Source organism: Panthera pardus, unplaced genomic scaffold, assembly GCF_024362965.1.
Source record: "Panthera pardus isolate Hobbes unplaced genomic scaffold, ASM2436296v1 HiC_scaffold_24, whole genome shotgun sequence".
In the NCBI taxonomy this organism is placed as follows: Eukaryota; Metazoa; Chordata; class Mammalia; order Carnivora; family Felidae; genus Panthera; species Panthera pardus.
This window is the reverse complement of record NW_026526810.1, coordinates 114,164,970-114,185,234: the sequence shown is the minus strand read 5'-3', so window position 1 is coordinate 114,185,234 and position 20,265 is coordinate 114,164,970. Positions and strand designations below refer to the sequence as shown.

The 20,265-nt window shown below is 38.4% G+C and overlaps 1 protein-coding gene and 1 pseudogene across 1 annotated transcript in view; both read left to right on the top strand.

Annotated features, from left to right (window-relative positions):
* The window catches only part of SPTLC2 (serine palmitoyltransferase long chain base subunit 2), a 107,553-nt gene that overhangs the window by 68,209 nt on the left and 19,079 nt on the right, over positions 1–20,265 (top strand). The window lies entirely within an intron of this gene.
* On the top strand, positions 7,670–19,064 carry LOC128773040 (ubiquitin carboxyl-terminal hydrolase isozyme L5-like; annotated as a pseudogene).

The following is a 20,265-nucleotide window of genomic DNA, read 5'->3' as shown; positions in this document are numbered from 1 at the left end:
ATTAATTTAATTCCAAGCCTAGCCTTACCAGCAAGTGTCTTATTTCCTGGCCCTCCTCATCTGAGGGTGGATGCTTGAGGGCAGTACATCCCTTTAGTTCTGCCTAAATGTATTCCAGCCCCAAAGCATAGTCTTTGGACAAATTAAGACTTTCTGTCCTGACTGTGAGCTGGCACCCTTTAAACTCAGTTCCTTAATTTTTCGAAAGCACTTGGCCTCCTTTCTTCCTTTTGTTTAGGGCCCTCTGTTTCTGGCTGTGCAATAGCAACCATGCTTTTAAACTCTTGATTGCATTGAATCAACAACTTTAAGCCTTGGCCCCTGCAGCCTGGTGCACATCCTGTGGCAGTCCTCAGGAAATCCTAATTTTTGGCATTGAAACTAATTAAGAGATTAAACTACGGTTGGGGAGTGATAAGCAGTACTTGAGAGAGTCATTTACTGTGCAGTGCTTGGTGTTAGCAGAAGCTGCTCTAGTTGCGGATGAGAGAAAGAGCAACAGTAATGTGGGAGAGTAGACTCAGATAACTTGGCTGCATTCTTGTAGGGAGACAAAACGCCAAAGTCCACTTTGGAACAGTAGCGTCCCTAGGGGAGGAAGAGGCAGGCTGTCTGCTTCGATGTTCATTAGTTTGACAGTTGCCCAAACTGAGCGCTTTATTTGTTGCCAGTCTGGCAAAATAGAGGGGCTGCTTCTAGGAGATGGTGAAACTAGTTCCTACTCCTTTTGTTTCAGTGTTAAAGTTACTGAACTCTTGCTTTCTGGAAGTGCCTTATAAATATCTCTTTTATAAGACTGTTCGCTGGAGCACAAAAATAGCTTGTTAAGAGTGGGTTGGAGGTACATTTATTGTCCTATTCCTTATGTCTCTTATAAGGACCTTCAAACAGAAAGATTTTCTAGGGCAATTTAGCTGGTACTTAAGGGGAACATGGTATTCAAATCAGTCTGCCCTGCCGTTTAGCTAATATATCTTTTATTTTTGTCTTAAGTAATATTTCCGGATAAGATACTTTATCCTTCTTTCTCTGAAATCATGTGAAAAACCTGAACTCATACATTCAAATTCCAACATAGTGTGGTTTTGCTAATGTTTTTTCTTTACATCCCATGGTCTCCTCTCTCTCCCACTGCTGTTTCCTGCTCTAGTCCTGTTTGGTACTTAAAGATATTTTTAGGTATAGTGATCTTAATTTCATTTACAGATTGAAATTTTCAGGTGTTCATGCAGAAGTTAAAGAACAAAGGATGACCTCATAGGTCAGTTGATTTGTGTGTTTAGGCATTCTTTTGTCCCTCCTTTCCAGTAAACCATGAGATCCTACTCCCCTGGTATATCCCGACTGGGTGCTTGTGACACATGTACAGTTTATTGATCTAGAAAGTTCTCTGATGAGTGGAAAGTGTTGTCTGCTGCCTTCTCCACCCACTTTAGAGCTGTCCATAGAAGGTGACCATTGGTAATTAAGAAAGATGAGTGAGGAGAGACTGCTGCTTCTTTAGGAAAGAAACTGGATGACTTTGTTAAGAATTCATCCCTGTTCTGCCCAGCCCCTATGCTAAGGTATCATCTACATGTGAAATAATAAAAATAATAATATGGAGTGGAAGTTCCTTTGTAGTGTAACCTTGTTAATTCTCGATATATTTCTGTTGGCAGGGAAATCAGCTTTGGTACTTAAGCACTCATAAGATTCTTAAGATAAACAAAAGTTTAAGAAATTTCAACAAGTACCAAGGGTTTGCCACTACTGCCAGAAAGGTTTTCTGTTTTCCATTAATGGATCTTCACCTTTTCTGAACTTACCATTCAGTTTTAATTCGTTAGCATACCCTGATTCTTGGAGGAATGTGCAGAGAGTGTGGCTGCAAGATTTTTTGCTCTAAGATGCTTGCTACTGTATGTGATTTTGAGTAATGTGTACCATTCAATGATTCCTAAAAAACACCCCATTAATGATAGGATGTTGTCTTCCCTAGAGACCTAGAGTACTGTTTTTTGCCCATTGATAGAGAGCAAAGGAAGTACCTGGCTATTTTTATATTTGGTATGGGAAGGGGGGTTCTTCTCTCTCATAATCAAAACTATTTAGATGAAGTACAGTAATTATATGGGTTAGTACTCTTTCCAATTCTGTGCTTGTTCTTCAGATACTGGTCGCAGTGGGGATGGTGACCATTTGGGGAGAGAAGTAGAAAGAAGATGGTAGAAAATGACTGGCTTTAACAGCAGTTGGAGATTATTTTTAACATCTAAGTAAGAGTGTGGCCATTATTCAAGAAAATGTTCTATTAAGTATCATCTTAGTCCCATTGGGCTTGGGATAAGTTGGTTAGATGAATAAATGGCCATTTCTTGGAGAGGATCTGAAGCTTTCTGAGGCATCAAAGCTGCAATCATCATCATAAAGCATTTGCTGGACTTTTCCTGTGCAGTGTTTTTATAGAGAGGAAGAGGGAGAGTGGGCAAGAGAGGTATTATAAGAAATTGGCTCACATAGTTGTGGAGGCTGACAAGTCTGCAGATCTGCATTTGGCAAGCTGGGGGCCCAGAAGAGCTGATGTAGTTCTAGTCCAAATGCCGTTAGTCTTGAGACCCAGGAAAAGCTGATGCTTCAATTCAAGTCTGAAGGCAGAAAAAACCTGATGTGCCAGCACGACAGGCAGGCAGGAGAAATTCCTTCTTATTCAGGAAGGCCCATTTATTCTTGTGAGGCCTTCAACCAACTGGATGAGGCCCACCCACATTAAGGAGGACAGCCTTTACTCAGTTATTCAAATGTTAATCTCATCCAAAACATCCTCACAAGCACAGCCAAATTATGTCTGACCAAACATCAGACACTCTGTGGCCCAGTGAAGACAACACATAAAATTAGCCATCACAGCTTTCTCTGTTGATTAGTGCTCTCTTTTTTAAAAAATGTTTATTTATTGAGAGAGAGAGAGAGAGAGAAAATGTGTATGTGTGCAAGTGCACAAGCTGGGGGCAGGGGGAGACAGAGCGAGGGGGAGAGAGAATCCCAAGCAGGCTCCACATTGTCAGCAAGGGCCCAACAGGGGCTCGGACTCACGAACCGCGAGATCAAGACCTGAGCTGAAATCAAGAGTCAGATGCTTAACCGACTCACCCACCCAGCACCCCACCCCTCTTGTTTTTGAACACTAAAATTTGCCTGCAAAGTTTTCCAGGTTCACTAGAAGTAAATATGTGAATAAACTCTGTTCTAGGCCTGTCACTTTTGTCTCCCTCTGTAGTGGACTTGGCAGTGAAGAACCGGCTTTGGGTTCTAAACTCTGGTTCTCTTCAAATGTAAACAGTTTTTATAATATTGTTTGTTAACTTTATATTTTAGTTTATTAGTTGATTTTTAGTTGGTTTCATTAATAATGTTCAAACTCTGGGGAATTTGCTGTAAAGTAACATCAGTAACATGATGAGTATATGCAGCTCAGGAATCAGTCTGTTAAGGATCCAAAATACAGGATTTTTAATACCAATTTAAATGTATCCATCTATTCATTCTTTATTTTGTTTATAAAACTAATAACATGCTTATTTTCAAACCCAAATATTACAGAAAGTAAACAGTCTCTATGATCTTATGTCTTGGGATAACTCATGTCAGTTGTTTGGCATATAGTCTGCAGATTTCTGATTTTACATGCCCTTCTATACAAATAGTAATTTTTATCACGGTTACTCCTTTTTAGCAATGGCGTGTAAATAAAACCACTTGATTAGAAGAGTTTGACTGGTAGTCACGGGAAGGAAGAAAATGAGAATATTTATTGTTTTTTTAACCGTTGCTGGGGACAGTTTTGTTCTAGGATTATTACACTTCGTAATTTTGGCAAGAACAAAAAACAGATGAGTTCTGCTGGGATACCTCCTCTACCGTCTGTGTTTAATAGTACTTAAGTATTACAGAAGAGAAAGAAATCACATTGTGAGAGGGCTGTCAGCTTGTGAATTCTCCATAAATGGGGGCATTAACAACGCCTAAGCAAGTGATAATATCCAAGTCGGCTTGAAGGTCAGAATCTTATCCTTATGGTAAGCGGAATTGTCTGTATTGTTTCAGCATTTCTTGTGCAGCAAGAAATTGTTTCAGCATTTCTTGTGAGAGAGCACCCCACATAAGGCTAATGTATTACAATGTTAATTCTCTCTGAAGTGTTAAAAAAAAATGAAACAAAATAAGCCATGTTACTGTCAGTTGTTAATAAGAGTTGGTGAGAGGTGAGTCTAGCCAATTGCTCTCCTCACCTTAGACCAGTGAGAATTGCCCTGGCAGAACACAGATACTCTTGTGCAGGAAGCTCTTTCTCTGTCTTGACTTGAGCATGTTGGTGTCTTCTTTTGCTGTTGTTATTTTGTATTCTTTTTTTTTTTTTTAAGTTTTATTTTTTATTTTTTAAAATTTACACCCAAATTAGTTAGCATATAGTGCAACAGTGATTTCAGGAGTAGATTCCTTAGTACCCCTTACCCATTTAGCCCATCCCCCCTCCCACAACCCTCCAGTAACCCTCAGTTTGTTCTCCATATTTATGAGGCTCTTCTGTGTTGTCCCCCTCCCTGTTTTTATATTATTTTTGTTTCCCTTCCCTTATGTTCATCTGTTTTTTCTCTTAAAGTCCTCATATGAGTAAAGTCATATGATTTTTATCTTTCTCTGACAAATTTCACTTAGCATAATACCCTCCAGTTCCATCCACGTAGTTGCAAATGGCAAGATTTCATTCTTTTTGATCGCTGAGTAATATTCCATTGTATGTATTTACCACATCTTCTTTATCCATTCATCCATCGATGGACATTTGGGCCGTTTCCATACTTTGGCTATTGTGGATAGTGCTGCTATAAACATGGGGGTGCATGTGTCCCTTTGAAACAGCACACCTGTATCCCTTGGATAAATGCCTAGTAGTGCGATTGCTGGGTCATAGGGTAGTTCTATTTTTAGTTTTTTGAAGAACCTCCATACTGTTTTCCAGAGTGGCCGCACCAGCTTGCATTCCCAGTGTATTTTGTATTCTGACAAACAGTTTTGACCTGTGTGTCATGACTGACAAATGTGTGCAAGTGATAGAGCTATCATGCAAATGAGGAATGGATTATGCCAGGTGTTCAAATACACATTTCATGGCTTCTGGATGTTTCTTCAGGGAAATGGTTGAGGACTCAGCTAGTAATGATCGGCAAAAAAAAAAAAAAAAAAAAAAAAAAGAAAAAAAATAGGATTAGTTAGTTAAGGCCTTTGATACTGTAAAGCATCACAGATGTCCCTGCAGCCTGCGAGTATTGACCAGTAATGGTGAGGATAGTAAACAGTGGAGTTACCAGAAGCCTGCCATAATTACAGAGGATGCCAAGAAGCGGCTTCCTCTGTTCCTGTTGAAAGTACATCTCTGTAGGATTATGCTCAAACACATTTCCTTACAGATCCCACACCTCTCCTAAACGGGGTTATGTGTATGTCCAGATAATGCAGTCTGTGTACCTAGAATCTTTGCATTTCTAAGCTGAAAACAGTAAATTGAAATGAAAATAGGCCATGATAAGACTTTGCTTGGGAAAAGTTTCTTTGATCGATGAATGTGCTGCTTTCAGTTGAACTGGTTTGTTCTTCTGTATAGTTTAAACGATTGCAGGAGCACCTGGGTGGCTCAGTAGGTTGAGTGTCCAACTCTTGATTTCGGCTCAGGTCATGATCCAGGATCATGAGATCCATGCCCAGCGCGGAGCCTTCTTATGGGTTTCTCTTTCCCTCTCCCTCTGCGCCTTCCCGGCTTATGCACACCTGTGCATCTTCTCTCTCTCTCTCTCTCTCTCTCTCTCTCTCTCTCTCTCTCTCCCTCCCTCTCCCCCTTCCCCCCCCCCCTCAAAAATAATTAAAATAAAAAAATAAAATGATTGCAAACAGACCTTCTTCGTATAGTTAATTTTTACATGTTCTTGGATTTTGCATGTTTCATATATTTTTGGTTTTGCAAACACATTATCTATGGCACATTTGTTCTCATAATCCACCTCTGCAACTAAATGTATCATTTCCCCTAACTATGTGTTAGTTCCCTTCTCAGTGGAACTGCCATATGTGGACTTAGGCCAGAATTAAATGTTAGCAATTAAGGAAGTCTGCTTTTAAGGTAACAAAATATATTTCAAATTCAAATGGAGACTTTTTTGGTTAGCTGAGCACCCTTGCTGCTGTACCTCACCCCTCTCCCATCTGCACAGTTAATTGAGAATATGTTGTTAAATTTATTTTAGTAGCAGATAAGAACTGTATCTTGTTACATTTTTATATTTTTTAGTCTTTTTAAAGCATATTATTCCTTTTATTGATATCATCCAGATGTTTATTTAAAACATCCAGAGGGAGCTGCTTACTATCTCGTCTATTTGGTTTTGGCTTTTTAAAAATTTTGTGTCATGTTATGTAATGTTATGTTATTTTTTTAGTTTAAGCCACAGTAAGACCTCATTCACTCAGCAGTCAGTTTATGACTACTGTGTGCCAGCTATGGAAAATGACATAGTATCTTCAAAAACTTCTTAATGCAAAAAATAAAGTTTTTTGAATTCTCAAAATAAGCAACATTTTCCTAGTATTTCTTAATACCTCCTAACCCCTTGTGTGTTTTATTTTATTAATTTTTATTCTCTCGTTTTTGGTGTCTTATTAGGCTTTAGAGTTAGAAGAGTCAGTTGGCTTTTTCTCTTTTTGCTCAAGATATTTAATATCTCCTTATTAAGACAAAGTATATATAGTCATCTATTCTGGCTTTTTTCTGATTGGAAGAAAGGAGAATAATGCCTCAACACATTGTTATAGGTAAAATAATAAATTCTTATATAATTAATGAATTTTTATGTACCAAATGTGAGGCATTTTATTAAGCACTTTACATGTATTATTTCACTTCATCCTTCAAACAGCCTTACAAAGTAGGTGAAATCATCATTATCAATTCCATTTTGCAGATGAGGAAACAAGCTCAGAGAGATTAAGTGACCTAGCCAAAACCTTATAGCTGGTAGATGATGGAGCCAGAATACAAACCCAGATAGCCTGACTTCAGAAGGGTATGTGCCACCAAAGAACCAAACTAAAGCTCATGAGTAAAATTTAGGAAGACAGTAGAATTACTAGTTCCTTTCTTTCTCAGACCTGCTTTTACTGCTTTGATGTATTACTTAAAAATGGTTGTCTGATGGTTTCAGGTTTTAAAATGTCCTCAGTGGGGGCACCTGGGTGGGTCAGTCAGTGAAGCATCTGACTCTTTTTTTTTTTTTTTAATTTTTTTTCAACGTTTTTTATTTATTTTTGGGACAGAGAGAGACAGAGCATGAACGGGGGAGGGGCAGAGAGAGAGGGAGACACAGAATCGGAAACAGGCTCCAGGCTCCGAGCCATCAGCCCAGAGCCTGACGCGGGGCTCGAACTCACGGACCGCGAGATCGTGACCTGGCTGAAGTCGGACGCTTAACCGACTGTGCCACCCAGGCGCCCCAAGCATCTGACTCTTGATCTCCTCTGGGTCTTGATCTCAGGGTAATGAGGTCAAGTACCTTGTTGGGGACTTTTAAGCCTGCTTAAAAATAAAATAGAATAGAATAGAATAGAATAGAATAGAATAGAATAGAATAGAAAAACATCCTTAGTGCAAGCATGTCTGCATGCCTCTTCTGGATTAGGTGGAAGAATCAGTTTAGCCCAGGTAGGGACCAGGTCCCATCCCTGTTAAGGTGAGGAGCGGTTTTCAGAAAATAAGGGTGTCTGCTTGCCATCTTGAATACTCCCAACTGCAAAGGTAATTTGCCTCATCTGAATGGTAATTAATGGATAATGTGATGGCAGAGATTGTCTAAATTGGTGAGTAAGGGAACATTGGCTAAAACTAGCTTTGGAAAGTTGATAATATAGTATGATGGTATGATAGTTGAGGCATATTTATAAGTTGTAAACCTTTATATGTTATGTGTTTATATGTTAGTAATGTCAGCTGTGTCCTATGTTATGTGTTAAGAGTATACTAAAGAATTAAAAAGTGGGGAACTAGAAACAGTGAGGGAAAGCAAGAGGGTACTTTATTTCATCTTTAAAAGCTAAGGCTAAGCTAAAGCCAGATCATGTCATGTTGTGGAAGATGTAAATGGCATAATTTTAAGGGAAAAATACACAGGTGGCAGAGAATAATAAAGTGGACATGTATTCTGTTTACTATGTACTGAGCACTGCTCAAAATTTTTAAATAAATTCTCAGAATATGTATTAGACATGATTTTCCTTCTTTTAGAAAATGAGACAGACGAGAGGTTAAGTTGCTTACCCAAGGTCACAGAATTAACTAACTGGAAGAGCCAGAATTTGAACCTGGTGTCCAGTGTGAGGATGCTTTTTGTGTATGAGCTATTTCATATTTCATTATTATTTGTATTTGTGTGTGTGTGTGTGTGTGTGTGTAATTGAATTAGGTAATTCTGTGGAACTCAAATTAGTTTGAACACACAAAAAAGGTTTCCATTTTCTCAGAATATTTCAACTTGAATGTTTGTATATTCTTGGTGGGGAGGTGCTGGGGGAGAAAACCTTATTTGCCCTCAGAGTTTGCAGTTTGTTTTGAGGACAGGAGGCCACACATCAAAGGTGTAAGAACAGAAACAGGAACTTATAAAAAGAGCAAATTAATGACATGCAAAGTAGAGGCATGTCTTAAAGGGTACCAGGAATTTTTCCACAACCTAATTTTTTACTTCTATCCTTTGTCTTTCATAATGCTATTGGTTCCTTTGAGGTTTTTCAAAAACTTAGAACTATATAAACATGGGTAGAAAATAACAAAAACAAAATGAAAATGAGAAAACAAATTGCTTATATTTAACTGATTTGTATGATTTTCACCTACTGGAAAAAAATTGTCCACAGGAATTTTTGTTAGTAGAGCTGTGTATTTACCACCAAGCTAACAATGGAGAAAGATGTGTGGGCTTTGTTCAGAAGTTATCCCCCTAAGTCTCTTGTTTATGTAGAAAAAAGCGACTTTGGGATAAATTATTCCTCAACAAACAAACGAACAAAAAGTATTGCTTACACCTGACATATAGGCTGGAAGATTGGGGTGAAGTGGGAATGATTGACTGTGATACATGCCAGTTTCTTTTGGGGAGCAGTGAAAATGTTCTATAATTAATTACTGTGATGGTTACACAGTTCTATAGTTACACTAGAAAACTTGGAATTGAACACTTTAAATGGGAATGTGAATTATATCTCATTTAAAAAAATGACCTCAGGGCGCCTGGGTGGCTCAGTTGGTTAAGCAACTGATTTTAGCTCAAGTCATGATCACGGGCAGTTCATGAGTTTGAGCCCCGCGTCAGGCTGGGTGCTGACAGCTCAGAGCCTGGAGCCTGCTTCAGATTCTGTGTCTCCCTCTCTCTATGCCTCTCCCCCACTTGCACTCTGTCTCTGTTTCTTGAAAAGGAAAAAACGTTAAAAAAACAAACAAACAAACAAAACCACTTGACCTCTAGTGAGTGAACATAGTGGTAAAATATACATAACATAAAAGGTAACATTTTAACTAATTTTAGGTGTACAATCCACTGGCATTAAATACATTATAGAATGTTGTGTAACAATTACCACTGTCCATTTCCAGAATCCTCTCATCATTCCAAACAGTAATTAACTTTTAATATGCCAATCCGAGTTTGGAAGCAGTAGTCTTGACCTACTTAATTTTAAACCTTTAGACTTTAAAAATACTTGCTACCCCCAAATTGAGTTTTGTTTCTCTAAAATTTTTAGCCTTTTCCATTTGTTTCCCCCTCAAACATGCTTTTTCTTTCGTGTTCCTTCAGATAACGGCAAGTTGTCCAAATAAGAAACCCCTATTATATTTTCTCTGCTTCTTTATTCCATGTATTTAATCACCAGAGCCTTTAGATTGTGCCTCCTTAATATCTTTGAATCTGTCCACTACTCTATTGCCACTGTTATTTACTTAGACTTCTGTCTACTTTCACTTGGATTTAATAGTCCTAGAAGGATCAGTCGAGCAAAAATAATTTCCAAGAATTAAGATAAATAAACATGCTTATAATAAGGAATAGGAGGCATCCACGCAGAGAGTTCAAGCGAAACGTGATAAGTCTGATGCCTTTCCTGAGTACTCTAGTCCACATTGGTTCTCCTTCCTATCCAAGATTCATTCATTCATCAAATATTTATTTTGTATCTTCTGTGTGCTTTAACAGTTTGTAACACTCTGTCCACCTTCAAAATACATGTCCTATCCACTTTTCATACACATTTCTGTCACCCTAGTACAAGCCATCGTCGCCCACGCCCCCTGTCTGCTTCTCTCTTCACCTGTTTAAATGCAGCACTTAGGTAACCCTGTTGAAACAGGAGATCTTATCAATCTTCTGTTTGAGAACCCTTGTGGGGCTTCTCCCACCTCTCAAAGTCAAAATCAGAGTCTTTCTTACAGTGAAGACCTGTGAGTCCCCTGTGGATTGGCCCTCTATAGATCGCCTGTATCACACACTCCCTTTACTGGCTCAGTTCCAACCTTGCTGGTTCACTCCACCCTAGGAAATGCCACAGGTGCTTTTGCTTCTGGGCCTTGGTGCTTTATGGAGATAGTGCTTGCTCATCCAGGTCATTTCTCAGACATCACTTGAGTGAGACATTTACCTTTTTTGTTGTCCATTTCCCACACTGGATGAACTTTGCTTCTTTTATTCCATGCAGTGTATCCAGGGCCTAGATGTCTGACAGACACACTAGACAGGTACTCAGGGTGTATTTATTTAACGTCTGCTTGCCTAGCACATAGTACATTCTTCCTTTTCTGTGTAGCCTTCCTGGTGAGATTTTTGTCTTTGGTGTAGTGACGATGATGCTACTTTTGTATCTCCTCTATTTCTAGCAAATATATGCTGAAATAAATGACATCTTTATTATTTATTTTTATGTGCTAGATTTATTTTTCTTCACAGTTTTGTGTCTTAAAAGTAGATGAGGCTTCAAAAATGTTAGTAGCCCCCCAAATCAACTTCTTTAATGTTTGCTTTTAAGTTTCTGTAAGAAATTCTGAAGCAGGCTGTCGGCGGAAGTAGGTGGGGTGACCTGGGTTGATGAACTCCGCAGCAGCGTTGCTGAGATCAACGAGCTCAGTGGCCAGTGGCAGCTGGTACCGGGTGGGATGAGGGGTGGGCAGAGCCTAGGTGGCAGCAGGGGTAGTGTGTGGCCTAGGCCATGACAGCCAATGCTGGGGAATGGTGCTTCATGGAAAACGACCCTGGTCTCTTCACTGAGCTCATTAAAGGATTTGGTTGCTGAGGAGCCCAAGTAGAAGAAATACGGAGTTTAGAGCCTAAGAATTTTGAAAAGTTAAAGCCAGTTCATGGGCTAATTTTTTTTGTTTTTCAAGTGGCAGCCAGGAAAAGAATCAGCACCCTCTGTATCTTTAGTTCAGGACTCCAGACTTGACATGATATTTTTTGCCAAGCAGAAAATTAATAATGTTTGTGCTAGTCAAGCCACAGTAAGTGTGTTATTGAATTGTACCCATCAAGGTGTCCATTTAGAAGAGACATTATCAGAGTTTAAAGAACGTTCGCAAAGCTTTGATGCAGCTATGAAAGATTTGCATTGAGCAATCCAGGTGTGATTCGACAAGTCCACAATAGCTTGTCCAGACAGCAGATGTTTGCATTTGATGCAAAGACATCAGCAAAAGAAGAAGATGCTTTTCACTCTGTCAGTTATGTTCCTGTGGACAGAAGATTGTATGAATTAGATGGATTAAGAGAAGGACCGACTGGTTTAGATGCATGAGATCAAGATGACAGCACAATGAAGCAGTCATAGAAAAACGGATACAAAAGCACAGTGAAATTTGATTTAAGTTGATGGCCATTGTGTCTGACAGAAAAATGAGACATGAACAGATAGCAGTTACAAGACAACTTGCTGAGGAACTCTTGGATGCAGATCAGGATAATAATATGTTAAGTGCTGTTCAGTCAGAGGTTGCCAAAACTCAGATGCTTATTGAAGAAATAGTACAGAAACTAAAAAGATAAGAGATCAAAAATATCAGAGGGCAGCATAATTATCTGCCTTTCATTATGGAATTTTTAAAGATCTTAGCAGAACACTAGCAGTTAATGCCACTAGTAGAAAAGGCAAAAGAAAAACAACGCAAAGAAAGCACTGGAAACAATGAAGAAGACACTTTGGGATGTGTACGCATTTCTGCTTCTGCACTTATTTTCATGGAAACCATTAAGTATAAAGAGCTTTGAACAACATCCTAGTTGACTCACCTTGATAGCACGTGTATAGTTTGGCAATAGTACCAATCTGTCTTTAACGCATGGATTCTTTCTCTGCTTGCAGCATACAGTATGCATGTAGTGCATAGTAAATGAAGGTCATTTGGGGCGTCTGGGTCGCTCAGTCGGTTGGGCGACCGACTTCGGCTCAGGTCATGATCTCACAGTCCGTGGGTTCCAGCCCCGCGTCAGGCTCTGTGCTGACAGCTCAGAGCCCGGAGCCTGCTTATGATTCTGTGTCTCCCTCTCTCTCTGCCCCTCCCCTGCTCATGCTCTGTCTCTGTCTCAAAAAATAAATAAAACAAAAAAATTTTAAAAAAATAATAAAGGTCATTTAAGAGTGCTTGCCCACATTCCATTATTCGACATCGGATCTGAGAACTTCTGTCGGTTCTCTGGATGTATACTATCCTAATGAACCTAGAAATCGCACAAATGATCATCTCTTCCTGTAGTTGTTATTTGTAATTAATCTCTTAATCTTTTAGCTCACTTGCATGCTTAAAATTTATAAATGTCAGATCTTGATTAAACTGGATCTCTTGTTTCTCATCATTAATGAAAAAAATCAGTATTTGTCTTTGATATCTAAACGTTTTGAGGATTTTGACACTGAATGCAGATTATTTGAAAAAGACAAAAATATGATTTCTAGTGATTTTTTTCATTGATGCCGATAGAAAAAGTAATAAGCATCCCAATTGTATTTTAGCAGACTTAAAAAAAACAACAACAACAACAGAAATCCTGAAGCATATTCACAACTACTGTATATGCACCGTTTCTTTCATTTGGTGACCTTAATATAAATTGGTCATTTTTCTCAAATCTGAGCACTTTTTAAAAAGTTTTTTTAATGTTTATTTGAGAGAGAGAGAGAGAGAGAGAATGACCAGGGGAGGAGCAGAAGAGAGGGAGACACAATCCAAAGCAGGCTCCAGGCTCTGAGCTGTCAGCACAGAGCCTTACGTGGGGCTCAAACTCACGAACCGTGAGATCATGACCTAAGCCAAAGACAGGCGCTTAATTGACTGAGCCACCCAGGTGCCCTATGAGCACTTTTGTTTTAATTGACTATATTGAATTTGATTAAGTGGTTCATCATTTACATGGAGTAAATAATTTGTATGAAACAAATTTACACATTCTATTGAGACTTCTGTAAATGTACAAAAAAAAATTTTTTTTTACATAAGTAGCAGTTTTAATGGGGATTCAACATTCAGCTGTTTTCCTTTAGGCTCTTGAAAACCCCAGAGACTTAAGAATGTTTTTCATTACTGTTGATTATCAAATCTAAATGTTCACTTGCCAACCCACTTCCTCTTTCTTGGAAGAAGTAAAAGTTATTTTTAGACCTCTGATTTCCTGATTAAGTGGAGTCAGGAATCCCAGCAATTCTCCCTATTAAAGGATATGCTTGCACATGTAAGGAATGTTCTGTTTACCTAGGGTTTATTTAGTTCAGGAATATCTTAAACCCTGGGACAAGTCCAGCCTTCCCTAAACTGTCTGTCTACATCTACACCCTCTGCTCAGTTCTACCTTTTAAAATGGAAATCAAACTCTACTCCTTTCCAAAAGAACCCATCCTTCTATTGTAATTTAGCAAAAGCATTAGTCCTAAGAAATTAATATTTTGCCATTGCCATATTTGATGTCAGAATTTCAGATTTGAGTCTTCCTTAGAAAGCACAATCTCAAGAGAACCCATTTTTGTACATCGGTAATATATTGTGCTTACTGAGAGATTGGCGTCATTTTAACTTTTCCTTTGCTAATCTGATTAGTTCTGTGCCCATTGCAGGCTGATAATCCCGGTGATAATGCTCTGCAGCTCTCCTAAAAGGCCTTCATCCAGTAGGGCAGTTGGAACCAGATTCGTTAACAATACTTGTGCCAACCTTTCATCAGCTACTCCCCCTTGCGAACTATGTAGACAAAAAACCTAATACTAAAACATCTAGGGAAAAATGACTTTGAGAATGAAAGCAGATCCACAGGTGGAAGATAAATATTTTTATGGCCAGTATTGTCTGATTTGTGCATTTGTTCATATCATTTAAAAAAGAAAGGAGGAAAAAGAGGAAGGGCCAGCCCCTTTATGCTTTCATTTCCTGCCTCGGGGCAAGGGTTTTAACTCCAAAGTAAGCTTTTCATAACACTTTCCCTGTCTTACAAATTCCTGGAACACCTAGCAAATTTCATTATTTTTCCAGGTTTGTCTTAACTAACAAAGGCTGACAGGAGACCGCCTGAGACCACCCTGCATATATTGTCATTTTTACAAAGTCCCAGTTTGCCATCTCACTAGCAACGTATGAGAGGTTTCATATTTTTGTCAGCATTTGCTAGAGCCTCTCCAACATATTTTAATGCATTTAAAGACACATTTTCATTAGGGGAAATCAGAGAGGGAAGTGGAAAAAAGAAGAGACATTTATTGTTAACGCAAATTAGGACCTGTATCATGTTGTATTTAATATGTTTATTCGTTTCTCCCTTTGCCTTACCTTCTCAACCCAACTCAATATTTTGAGAATATTTACTACATTCCATCCAAAGGAAAAAAAATGTACAGAAACAAACAGGAAGAAGACCTAAACAAATAGAAAGATTCCTGTGCTCATGGATTGGAGGACTTGGTATTGTTAAGACAACAGTACTTCCCAAGTTGATCTACAGATTCAACAATATCCCCATCAGAATCCCAGCTGCCTTTTTTGTAGAAGTTGGCAAGTGGATCCTCATATTCATTTGGAAATGCAAGAGACAAGAGATCCAGAATAGTCCAACTTGAAAAAGAACAAAGAGGAGTCACATGTCCCGAAGCTGTGGTATCAAGATAGTGTCAAACTGGCATAAGTATAGATAGACAGACCATGAAATACAAACGAGAGTCCAGAAGTAAACTTTTAATTTAGGATTAGTTGGTATTCAATAAGACAATCCAATGGAAAAGAATAGTCTCTCTTAACAAATGATTCTGAGACAATTAGATATCCGCATACAAAAGCATGAAGTTGGACCCCTACCTCCCACCATGTACAAAAATAACTCAAAATGGATCAAAAGCCTAAGTGTAAGAGCCAAATTTACCAAACTCTTAGAAGAAAATGTAGATATACGTCTTCATGACTGTGGGATTAGGCAGTGCTTTCTTAGTTATGACACCAAAAGAATAAGCAACCAAAAAACATATATTGTACTTCATCAGAATTACAAGCTTTTGTTCTTTGGAAGACAGCCCATCCAGAAAGTGAAAATACAACCCTCAGAATGGGAGGAAGTTTTGCAAATCATGTCTGATAAGACTCTAGTATCCAGAATATAGAAAGAACTTTTATAACTCAAACTAAACAACCCAATTAAAAATGTGCAAAGGATACAAATAGGTATTTCTCCAAAAAAGATAAATGGCCAATAAACACAGAAAAAAAGGTATTTAAACCTGTTAGACGTTAGGGATTTGCAAATGAAAATCACAAGATACCACTGTACTCTCACTGGTATGGCTTAAATAAAAAAGACAGTAATGTTGGTGAGGATCTAAGCAATTGGAATGGTGTGTTCCCATATTACTGGTGGGAATGTAAAATGTCCCAGCCACTTTAGAAAACAGTTCCAGTTCCTCAAAAAGCAGACACCAAAGAGTTACCACTTTACCCAGAAATTCTCTTCCTAGGTATATTCCCAATCAAATTGAAAACATACGCAGCATTATTCACAGTAGCCAAAAAGTAGAAACAACCAGTGTGCATCAACTGATGAGTAGATAAACAAAATTCCATTAAAAAAGAATGGATTAAAAAATAATTCTTAAAAAAGAATGAAGGACTGATACATGTTATAACATGGATGAACCTTGAAAACATTAAGTGAAAGAATTAAGATACAAAAGGCCACATAAAATATGATTCCATTTATATGAAATGTCCAGAATAGGCAAATCATAGAGACAGGAAGTAGATCAACGGTTGCTCAGGGCAGTGGGGAGAGGGAAATGGGGAATGACTGTTAACGGGTAAGGAGTTTCTTTTGGGAGAGATGAATTACATACTAGTGATGGCTGCACAACTTTGAATATGCTAAAAACCATTGAGTTGTACATTTTTAAAAGGGTGAATGTTACAGGATGTGAATTATATCTTAATAAGGAGGAGAACTGAAAAAGAGTAGAGTAATGGGGGAGTACAATTTATTATATAAACTGTAATAATTTGTAACAGTCAAAGTAATGGAATAGAAATAAAATTCCAGAAAGGTAAGAAAAGGGTCTGCTGAAAAGAAGCCCTACCTAATCATAAAGTATTGTGTTTTAATGTACTGCTAATCATTTAGCTCATATTTTACATTGGGTTTTCCCATGTGTGGTTTTACACTTTAAATATACCAGATTGCTCCACATTTATATCTTCCTCTACATAATTGGTAATATCGTAATTGAATCTAGGGGAGGTAAAAACATACCCAAGATCATATAGCTAATGTGTCTCCAACTCAAGTTTAAGGGTAAAGAGAAGAGAAACCCATGGTTCCTATGAAGAAAGAACGTTAGGGCCAGTTATGGCTCTCAACTAACCAGGAGCAGTGCTGCCTTCCTAAGACATATTTGGAAAAATCTAGGGGCATTTTTGGTTGTCACAGATTAGGCTATGGGGTGGTGGTATTGGCATTTATTGCCAAGGGGCCAGTGATTCTTCAGGACACTGGACAGCCTTAACAACCAAGAACTGTGTCCCATATGCCAATCGCAGTCTTATTGAGAAACATTGGCAGTGGTTGACTGAAATTTTGCAGGATGCCCCCTGTTGGAAGATAGAGCAGTGACTGAAATCTTAGAATGGAAATTTGGAAGTGTTACTAGACAAGAGAACTCGTTCCAATCTTAGATTTGGTTCCTTGCCGCTCAAAAGTCAATAGTGGAGAGACAGGTGATGTTGGGAAAGGAAAGGTTGCTTTATTCAGGAAGCGGGCAACATGGGAAGATGGTGGACTAATATCTCAAAGACCATCTGCCCCATCCAGGGGAAGCCAGAAGGTTTTAAAAGGGAATGCACAGGAAAAGGGAGGGGGATATATGCAAGAGAAGCAGGTGCCCAGGCAGCCACTCCTCTGTTGACATGAGTGTGAACAGAATTGCTGGCAGCAGCAATAACTGCTTTCAAATGTAGTCAGACCTTATCTTCTGCGAAAGTTTGGTCCTTCACTCCTCAAGGCCAGTGGTCTGCAAATATCAGAGAAAGTCAGTCGGGTCTGCTACAGATCAAGGGACTTAGGTCAGAATAAGCCTGAAACAATTTAACCCTTAATACTGGTTGAAGTGCTATTATACGAAGGATGCGGGATGAAAGGAAATCTCTCGGCACCAACTCTTTCCCTAGGAACAGATGGATCAGGGCCCAAGAATCGAGGAGATGTGTGGCCTCCAGGGCTGGGATGGTGGAGGCAGGGTTAGTGTAAGATTCTTAAGAGGCAGGTAAGTCTCCAAGGGAGGCTCCAGCAGGCACCATCAGTGACTTTAATTAAACAGTTACTCAGTTCTTTTTTTACATTCCTGTTAACTACCATTCCCTTTTATGTCCTACTTAATACAGAAGCTAAACAGGATCTGTGAGCAGTGGTTGAGGGTACAGTCTTTGAAACTAGAAGAACCAAGGAGTTCAAATCCTGGTTCCTCCTCTTGGAGTTACTTAGCCTCTCCTGGCATTGGTTTACTTTCCCCAGCTGCAAAATAACTCTTAAATTTGCCAGTTTCTAAAAGGGAAAGGAGGGCAACCCTACTAAGTCTCTTCTTCTCTCAGAAATTATTGATGTGGTGTAGGAAAGACACTGTGGTTTAAGTATCGTAGCCAAGGTTTACTTGTCTCTTTTGAAAGTGTCATCGTGATTGCATCTGGGATTTTCTACCGTGCAAATAATTTACAGTTCGTGGAACTGCTGTAATAGCAATAGTTAAGGCAGACCTGACTCCCTCTTCAGCTAAGCCCAAAATACTTCCAGCCAAGCAAGAGATTGAGCTGTTGTCCTAACATTACATTTAGATGTAGCACCACTCCTATAAGAGAATGCCAAGTTCATTTACATTAATATAAATCAACATGTTCTTCCATTCGCTTATGGGAGACTATACAGTAGTATCTTATTAGAAGATAAGGCTGGCTGGTAATGGACTTGGTAATATTTAGAGATATAGCAACTGAAATGAAATACAGTTTGGAAATTGCTGTTACCAGCCAAAGGAAAGGGAAGAAGCATTTAGTGAGCCTGGCACCCTGCTTGCTATACTACATACTTTCTGTGCCTTGAAGGGAATCAGTACTAAGAGCTTCCATAATCACTATGGGAATAGCCTTTGAAAACATAGTTTGCATGTGATCTCATTTACTTGATACAATATAATACTTGTTTAAGAGATCTTTAAGATATAACCCCATTTTAGATTTGAGTGGAGACACATGTTTAACAGGCAAAGTAAGTACACAATGTGTGAGTTTATTCTACTTTTCTAAAATGCTTTTCAAGAGAAAAACCACTAGAGTGAAACATAGTTGCTTTTCACTTGGCAGTATAACCTAACCAAAGTAAAATATTAGAAAAAGTAACTTTCCAAATAGCAAAAATAAGCCATTTGGATAGATGATTAAACTAAAAGATTGATAGTTAAATTCAATTCTTAGACCTGCAGTATTAAAGAGATTCTATGTGAACTGTCCACAATGTACCATTTTTTATAGTTTAAATTAGAACAAGGTGATGGGTAGTATTTTTCCATATTTTATCCTGCCTTAATAACCCTTACCTTGTAGTTAAAGCTGAAAACCAATTGAACCCACTCTTGGGGCTGTTTTGTTTGGGGGACCCTCAATTAAGAAAACCCTTACCTACTTTGAGATTATGACCTTGAAGAAAAAGGGGGGAGGGAGAAGAAGTTCTTCAATTTCAAATTCTTCCAGCCCATTATAATTAATTGGAAAGTGTAAGTCCGAAGAGTAGCAGTAATTTTATTTTTCCCAGGAAAGCAGATTATATCAGCATATCCAGGAAATCTAAGAAGATTAGGAACTGTGTAATGGAGTATGATGTGAGTTAGGGGATCAGATCTGGCTGAACATCATTTATATTTGTGTCCTTTATTTTGAAAGATTTCACTTAACACCAGAGATGGTATTTTTGAAGTTGCAGACTCAAACACATTTTGTTGATTATGTTATAAGTTATATAAAAGCCCCTCAGCTAAATTGACAATTATATTGCTATTTAAGCAGGTGAGTACATGCTGTAATTTTTGAAGAATAAGTTCTGAGTAGTTAGCACTAATGCCATTTCAGACAAAATGCTCCCTTTTTTATCCCCTTACTCTATACTAGGTCTTGCCCTGTTGTTTTTGTAACCAGTCCTGAGACTTCAGAAAATGTGTAGCTCATAGAACGCTAGCTGTTCTGATTGATACCTGTCTGGGAGGGCTTACGAAATTTTATTTGAGTAATAATCCAGTAGTTCCTTCAAACATTAAGTTCACATGGCTGGCAATCCTGAGGAATCTGGATTAAGACTTGATAAAAATATTCCTTTTGGAGAACATCTGGAATGCATTTGGTACAACCTCACAATCTATTTGGCAGGGTTAATAATTATAGCTCCAAATCTAATCCTATCTTGTAATGGTGACTTGAAGTTATTAATACATAGTGGTTATCAATAGGTAGATAGTTGTGATGCCCCACCTTCTGAGGTTTTGTTTCCTTAAAAGAACTAAATCTAATGATGCCATCACAATCTATTGATCCTTCATTACTTCCTAAGCATAAAATTCATTGCAAAGAAGTTGAGGACTAAAAATGATGTATTAAAGTTATCTCTTACATTTTCTGAGAAATGAAATTATGTGCTCCTGTTTCCT